The sequence below is a fragment of the Lethenteron reissneri genome, chromosome 2 (assembly GCF_015708825.2).
Source record: "Lethenteron reissneri isolate LAM-NWPU_2019-01 chromosome 2, ASM1570882v1, whole genome shotgun sequence".
NCBI lineage: Eukaryota > Metazoa > Chordata > Hyperoartia > Petromyzontiformes > Petromyzontidae > Lethenteron > Lethenteron reissneri.
Window position 1 is genome coordinate 3,962,071 of NC_083780.1, and position 8,733 is coordinate 3,970,803.

An 8,733-nucleotide genomic window follows, 5' to 3' on the forward strand; every position below is an offset into this window, starting at 1 on the left:
GATGATGTTCGGGACCCCGTACCACATCTCCCTGGAGTTGGTGGTGATGTTGATGATGATGTTGACCATGATGTCGATGGTTATGATGTTGACGGTGATGCTGTAGATGCTGATGATGTTGGTGGTGGTGATGATGTAGGCGATGATGTTCGGGACCCCGTACCACATCTCCCTGGAGTTGGTGGTGATGTTGATGATGATGTTGACCATGATGTCGATGGTTATGATGTTGACGGTGATGCTGTAGATGCTGATGATGTTGGTGGTGGTGATGATGTAGGCGATGATGTTCGGGACCCCGTACCACATCTCCCTGGAGTTGGTCCTCCCCGAGTCTCCGACCAATCAGCGGCTGGGGATGTTCATGGTCGTCATGGAGACGTACGGGCGCGGAGGCGAGAGTCTGCAAACAGCAGAGCGCGCGGTACTCGCACATTGACAGCACCTGCTGCAATACAGCAAGTCCTCCTTTAACACGGTAGATGCGTTCCTGAAAAGTGCCGCGTTGAGAGAAAAACGCGTTGAGAAAAAACATTTCCCCCCCATGAATATTGTAACGAGAAAGTTTGACCGGATGCGATGAACTACGCATACACAGTGAGATCATCTTCTTGGTTCTTTCGGTAAAGTCACGTAGAAGGAAAATAATAAAATAATAAAAATACAACATAATAAAATAATTCTCACGACGTTTCGGCCACAACGCAAGCAGCCGTCCTCAGGTGTAGAACAGGTCTGTCGAGAAGGCAGAGTCTGAATGGCACGCCCCAGGCTTGGAGCGACTATTTATGCTGGGATGGAGGGTCGAAGAGCGTCTTGACATAATAATTTTCATATCAAGAGGAATTTAGCATATTTATGGGAAATGCAGATATGCGATTAGCACTACTTGTGAAATGCGTAGGAGGTTTGGCGAGGGGTTTAAAGTCATTATGCAGGATTAGCAGTATCACCGCTCCGCTCGGCCGCGCAGCTGCAGAAAGTAGTTCTTCATCGGCTGTTCCGAAACCCGCGTTATGACGGGCGTGCCCCGCATTATGACGGGGTACACTCCACGTTATAGCAGTGAGCATTCTGCCTTACAATGGCGCGCATTACGCAGTGCACGAAAAGCGCTCTCTGATGGAAGAACCGCGTTGCAGTGTGAACGCCACTTGTTAAGCGAGGACTTACCATACACTTCACTACACGTGACAGTATTTACTGTCGGTAGAGGCATGCAAAACAAAGCCAAAAATCCACCGTATAGCCTTAATAGACTGTTGGGGCAAGTGCTTTTTGCGAGCACCTATGAAAGCCGGTACGGCACACGAGGGCATGTGTGGCCAGCACCACGCCCGGCCGCCTTTGTCTACCTAGTGGCGACGTACACATAGCACCATTTGAGGCGAAGTCGACCTCGGGGAGGCCTATTACCGGTTCAGATAATCGTCTGGCCGTGAGCGAGAATCTAACTCGAGTCATTGCGTTTGTAGTGCAAAGTGCTAACCGCTGCACTACCTCTCCCCACAGTATTGGCATACACATACATTACGGATGTTGTGGTCATGGTGGTGGTTGTGCACGTGATGCAGCGATGCCACCCGTGGTACTGGTGCAGGTGATGTAGCGGTACCGTCCGTGGTGTTTGCGGTGGTGCAGGTGATGTTGCGATACCGCTCGTGGTTGTTGCGGTTGATGGAGACTGTGGTGAACGCACCGCTGCTGCTCGGCGGTTGGACCGAGCAGAAGCAGACGCTTGACGTAAACTTCTACTCGGACTACCGAGAAAACGCGGTGAGCAACCACAACCACCACACGCAGCCACACGCAGCCACAATACACCCACACACAATCGAACACAACCACTACACACAATCACACGCAACCACCACGCACAGCCACCCACAGCCACAATACACCCACACACAATCGAACACAACCACTACACACAATCACACGCAACCACTACACACAATCACAAACAACCACCACGCACAGCCACCCACAGCCACAATACACCCACACACAACCACCCTTTCATAGGTGTGCCGTGCCAGCCTTCATAGGTGCTACTCGCTAACAGCACTTTCCCCAACTGCCTGTGTGTGCTACATGGGGGATCTTTGTCTTTGTGTGTGTAGTACCGCCCCACGTGGGGGGCTCTGGTTGAGATTCGCGCGCGCAGAGTGGAGATCTACTCGGCAATCGTGCGCATCCACGCACGATTCACAGGGCTCAGGTGACGCCACCATCACCACCACCACTACCATCATCACCACCACTATCAACATGCCACCATCACCATCATCACCATCATCCACGCACGATTCACAGGGCTCAGGTGACGCCACCACCACTACCATCACCACCATCACCACCACCATCACCACCATCACCACCATCATCACCACCATCACCACCATCATCATCACCATCATCCCCACCACCACTACCATCAACACCATCATCACCACCATCATCCACGCACGATTCACGGGGCTCAGGTGACGCCACCATCACCACGATCAGCACCACTATCAACAGCACCACTATCAACATGCCACCATCACCACCATCATCACCATCAACATCATCAACACCACCACCAACACCATCACCATCACACCACCACCACCATCAACACCACCACCACCATCAACACCACCACCACCACGACCACCACGACCATCAACACCACGACCATCAATCAACACCACCACCATCACGACCATCAATCAACACCACCATCAACACCACCATCACACCACCATCAGCACCACCATCAACACCACCATCAACACCACAATCACCACCACCATCACCACCACCACCACCATCACCACCATCACCACCACCACGACCATCAACACCACCACCATCAACACCACCACCATCACGATCATCAATCAACACCACCATCAACATCACCATCAACACCACCATCACCACCACCATCAACACCACCATCACCACCACCATCAACACCACCATCACCACCACCATCACCACCTATTACCACCATCGCCACCACCACCACCATGATGAGCGGTGATGGCGCCAACTTGTGCACTCATGTTGATGTTGGCCCTGTCCCTCTGGTTCAACTTGTCTGGTTGACGACTCGTGCTTGTGTGTGCTTGTGTGTGCTTGTGTGTGCTTGTGTGTGCTTGTGTGTGCTTGTGTGTGCTTGTGTGTGCTTGTGTGTGATTGTGTGTGCTTGTGTGTTGTGATTGTGTGTGATTGTGTGTGGGTCCGCCGCGTGTCTTGCCGTAGGTACCTGATGTATTACTTCCCCGTGACGTGCGCACTTGTCGGAGTTGTGAGTAACTTCTCGTTCCTGCTCGTGGCCGCGCTGCTCTCCTACCTCCAGTGGGGGGGGGGCAGGCCCCCTGACAACATCCGCGTGCAGGTAAGGGGGGCACGGGGGGGGCACGGTGGCGGGGGGGTGGTCCGGGGGCTTGGGGGGCACCGGGGGTGGGGGACACAGGGAGGGGGCAGAGTGATGGGAATGTGAAATGATTCACGGGAATGATTGATGGTGGTGATCGTATTGACCGGTGGTGATGGCATTCCTCACTGCAGGTGGACTTCAGGGAGGGAGTGACCCCCCGTAACTACCTCAACCCCAGGGACGACTCTGAGACAACGGCGAGACGCGCTAAGACAGCGGAGAGAGACGGTGAGAGCGAGAGAGAGATCGTGTGAGTGAGAGAGATGGTGAGAGTGAGAGATCGTGTGAGTGAGAGAGACGGTGAGAGCGAGAGAGAGATGGTGAGAGTGAGAGAGAGATGGTGAGAGTGAGAGAGAGATGGTGAGAGTGCGAGAGAGATTGTGTGAGTGAGAGAGAGATGGTGAGAGTGCGAGAGAGATCGTGTGAGTGAGAGATGGTGAGAGTGAGAGAGAGAGAGATCGTGTGAGTGAGAGAGATGGTGAGAGTGCGAGAGACGTTAAAGAGAGCGGGGAAATAGTGATGGGGTGAGAGGGTGAGCAAGTAGGCATTTGTGCATGTGTGTTAACCTCTGTGCATATTTGTGTACCTGTGTGTTCATAAGTGTATACCTGCATGGGTGTGTACTTGCATGTGTGTGTGTCTACCGCCGTGGTGACATCACTACCACTTTGTGGCGAATGGTGACTATTGTTGTGTGTACTTGTGTGTGTATCTTTGTCTCTGTACCGACAAAAACAACCCCCTACCTCCTCGATGGTGCCGGGCGGTAACAGTGTCGTGGCGGTGAGCAATACCATGGGGGGGAAGGCCGATTCCAATCGGCTTTTTTCCATCATGGTGTGCTCCCTAGCCAACACAGCGACAAATGGGGGGCTCTGGACGTGTGCGACGGGCAGGTGACCAATACACCTTCAACTAAATTACCACGAGACCACGATATAAATCGCAAATTAAGCTTGTGCCGAGGTCCCGGGAGGATGGGCGGCATCTATGGCGTCTCCTGGCAGAGAGTCCAGGAGACTGAACCTTGGGTTCGTCTAGAAATGGCAAAAAGCCACTGTGAGTTGGCCACATGGAATGTGCAAAGACTCAGTGTGAGGAGGAGGCTGCCACTCCTCTGTCGCGAGCTGGACCAGTACCGCCTGGAGTCTCTGTGGTATTCAGGAGGTCTGGTGGACTGATTCTATCACTGGTCACTATGAGGTTTTGACAGTCCTCTACTACTCGAGGCAGAAAACTAGCCAACCAACAGGGGTGGCTCTTTCCTCTGAACAAAATAATGAAGGGGGCATGGGAGCGTGGCAAGTGAGGTGTGAGAGGCTGTGAGTCCAGGGTACTGTGGGCTTGCCTTCCCATCAACCAGAGGCGAGGAGTACTGGTTGTGGTTATTTGTGCCCCACCGAAGACGAATATCCGTGGAGGGATGCAGGCAAGGCCGATTAGTCCGATGCCTTCTATGACCTCCTGTCACAGGTGCTAGCTAAAATGGCCCCTTGGATAGAGTCATCCTGTTGGGTGTCTTTAATGCCCGAGTTTGTCATGACGCGGGCACCTGGGCAGGGTCCACATCAGCAAAATAACCATGGGTAGGAGGCTGCTAGACTTCTGTGCAGCCTATGGGCTTGAAATTACCAACACGCTGTTCCAGCATTGGCACATCCACAAATCTGGATACACACTAGGCCCAAGTAAGAAAATCTGCGGGACTATTAGTGACGGAACAGCAGAATGCGGGCCCATGTTCTTGACACCAGGATCTACCAACAGTGGCCTGGTCTCAGCTGATGAAAGTTGCAAGTGAGAATGTCATCATCGCTTCGAGTTGCGGGTGGCATCCCCCCCCCCCCTCCTCTTGATGTTGAGGGGAAATGGGCAAGGTTTAGTACTGTGGCTCATGTAGCTGCAATGGCTGCTTTGGGTACGCGGTCCAAACCTCCCCCAGAGACCCTGACGGAGGAAGTGTTCCAGCTAGCTGAGAAAAAGTAGCAGGCCAACTCCCACCATCTATAGCATACCATCGTCAGAGAATGAGAAGTGGTGGTTGCGGTGTTGTTGAGGAGATGGATCTGTCTCGGTAGCCCTCGTTTACAAATCACTCTTTAATTCCATTAGCCCGACACCTATCACCATCCTTCGGGGAAAGGACCGGTGATCTGATCTCTGACCCCAGAAACAGGTTTGCAGGTTTGCTGAGGCATTTCTGTGAGATCTTGGGGGAGGGGAATTCCCTCAGCCAGAAACATCATGGGCAAGGTGGGGATGACCTCGCTGAAGCTGCTGTGCCTTAAATATTGGAAGAAGTAGTCACCCCCTGTGAGTGGCTGGCTGAAGTGCCATCAGTTGGGGAAGTATGGAACGCGATCCAGAGTGTGAGAACAGGAAAAGCGCCGGGCAAAGATGATCTCCCAAGCGAACTGCTGATGGAGGGTGGCATTTGTGTGTCGACAATCATTACAACAGTCTGGACCACTGGACAGGTTCCGCAGGATTGGAAGGATGCTCTGGTGGCTTCCACCCTTCAAGAAGGGGGACCGACCGCACAGACTGTAACAATTACAGGGGCATCTCCCTCCTTCAGTGTGCCAGGAAAGGTCCTGGCAAGGATTATTCAACACTAGCAGGAAGTACCCGGCATTGCCGGGGTCTTAAAAATATTTCAAAACCTACTCTTAAAAATGTAAGCAGCAGTGCATACTGACTGTGGTGGTACCTGCTATGATTACAGCAGTGTATACCAACTGTGGTGGTACCTGCTATCACTACAGTAGTACATGCTGACCTCTATATCAGTATTTATCGACTGTATAGCACAACGTACTCACCTGACAGAGTGGCGTGGTGAGGCCTAGTCCCGTGCAGAGCCTCCGGCCTCGCCTAGATTGTACAGCCGGCCGAGGTGGCACCTTGTTAGGCTGGGGCTGGGTTGCTACCCCCCCCCCCCCCCCCCCCGCAGTCACGATCTCCCCGGCCGCTCTGCAGTGATATCTACGGCCTATAGTGGTAGCATCTAGCGACTGTATAGTAGTGATAACTACGCGCATTGGAGTGGGGGGGGGACATCACACAGTGAAGAATTTACATGAGCGTTTATAGCATTTTTAACACGAAAGAAAATGTCCCCCTCACTACCACCGAAGGCGTGCGACTTGGCATGGGCCGCCCCCCCTACCAAAGGCGCGTGAGTTGGTACGGTCGCGCAGGCGTCATAAATAAATACATAAAATGTAAGCGCACAAAAATCGCACTAAATCGACAAGTAAACCAATTTTAAGTTGACGGGTGTGAAAAAGGAATAGCGCTTGCTGACCGGGGGGCTTACGGCGTGGTGCCTGGCTATTTTTTTTACGTCAACCCCACCGTTGGAGAGCCAAGCGCGTGACCACACACAAACCCACAAACAATTTTGACTTCTATATATATAGATTACCTTGCCAGGTACGCCGAGGAGAGGCTTGTGGAGCCCCAATGTGGTTTCAGACCAGGGCGGTCCTGCACAGTTGCCATATTTTCGGTCCATCTGCTACAGCAGAGGTGTAGTTGATTCCAACAGACCTCCATCTCTGCTTTATTGACCTGGTCAAGGCCTATTTATACCATCAGCAGGCCAGGGCTTTTAGTTGTTATTCGTGCTTTGGAGTCCCGGACTCTCTGCTCACAATCATTAAGGACCTTCATGATGGTGGCCAGGCAGGGTAAAGCTACGTGGCCGGGCTTCAGAGCCATTCCCTGTTCACCTTGGGGTGTGACAGGGATGTCCTCTGACTCCTAAATCATTTAAACAAATGTTGACCACATAGTTCGGGAAGCCTTTCATGGCTGTACCGGAGGAATTTCCGTCTGGTCTAGATACAATGGGAGGCTGATGGATGACCAGGTGCGGTCGAGGGATGGTTCTGCGCTGGTTAGAAACATTCAAGCTGGCCTGCCTACGATCCATCCTGGGTTCAACCAGGCTGAAATGTGTGAGGAGCTCACAAATCCTTGAAAGATCTGGACACGGTCACATCAGTGAGCTCCTCTGGCAGGCAAGGCTTTGTTGGCGAATGGCGGTTGTTATTGTCGTGTACCCGCGTATGTGTGTATCTGATTGTGTCTTTGTACCTGCGTCTGTACCTGTGTGCGTAGAACTGACTGCTGGACAAACGCTGCTGACGCCGGCAGGAACATGACACACACGGGGTCACTTGGGGCTACCGCCCCTCCCCCTCTTCCTCCACCCCCTCTTCCTCCTCACCCCCTTCCCCTCCCACCTCCTCCTCTTGCTGGTGATGGCCATTTTTTTACCTTTAAGGTTGTTGGCAGCCAACATCATTGTTCATGATTAATTATTGCGTTAGGCCATGTACCGATCTGGCCGTGATTGTCTTCTAAGGCCCTCCACCACCCGGCGCGGCCAAACAAATCAAAACGTCACGTGGTGCGCAGGCGTTTAACGTCGCGCCGCTTGTGATCGTGTCGGTTCAACTCACCCGGTGGCGAGTCAGGGAGTGATTATCACACACCAGGCGAGATTGAGAGTGATTCTCAAGTCACCTGCTGTGAGTTAGAGAGGTTTTATCACCCGGTGAGTTCACAAGAAATTCTCACCTGGTGAGTTTGAGAGCAATTCTCTCCGAATAATCAATTATTAATGAGAATCGTGATGTTTTCACAGGCCGTGGTGGTCGTGGTGATGGTAGCGGTGATGGTGGTGATGGCCGTGGTGATGGTGGTGATGGCCGTGGTGATGGCGGCGGTGGTGATGGTGGTGTGGTGCCGTGCTGGAGACGCTGGGAGTTCGCTCGTCTCTGCCGCTCGTTCGAGGTAACACTGGCGGTGGTGGTGGTGGTGGTGGTGACGGCGGTGGTGGTGATGGCGGTGGTGGTGATGGAGGTGGTGGTGATGGAGGGTGGTGGTGATGGAGGTGGTGGTGATGGAGGTGGTGGTGATGGAGGTGGTGGTGATGGGGGTGGTGGTGATAGTGGCAGTGGTGATGGCGGTGGTGGCGATAGTGGCGGTGATGGCGGTGGTGGTGGTTGCGGTGGTGGTAATGGTGGCAGTGGTGGTGGGTGGTGGTGGGTGGCCGGTGGTGGTGGTGGTGGTGGTAGTAGTGGTGGTGGTGGCGGCGGTAGTAGTGGTAGTGGTGGTGGTGGCCATGAGGGTGATTAGCGACGTCCCGTTAGCCGATCCCTCCCGACCCCCCACCCGCTAACCCCGCCCCCACCCCCACCTCCTCCAGTTGCCGTGGAGACCACGGAGGAGGCCACTGCCGTCGTCGCCAGCGACGACACGGAAGAGGGTGACGCCCCCCTCCTTGCGAC

General features: G+C 53.5%; 1 protein-coding gene and 1 long non-coding RNA gene across 2 annotated transcripts in view; one reads left to right on the top strand and one right to left on the bottom strand.

Moving 5' to 3' along the window:
- Positions 1-8,733, bottom strand: part of LOC133342033 (uncharacterized) — a 153,138-nt gene that overhangs the window by 66,490 nt on the left and 77,915 nt on the right. The window lies entirely within an intron of this gene.
- Positions 2,304-3,591, top strand: LOC133343007 (uncharacterized). The gene is made up of 3 exons (XR_009755214.1): positions 2,304-2,323; positions 3,256-3,391; positions 3,565-3,591. It is a non-coding gene; the product is annotated as an uncharacterized LOC133343007 (long non-coding RNA).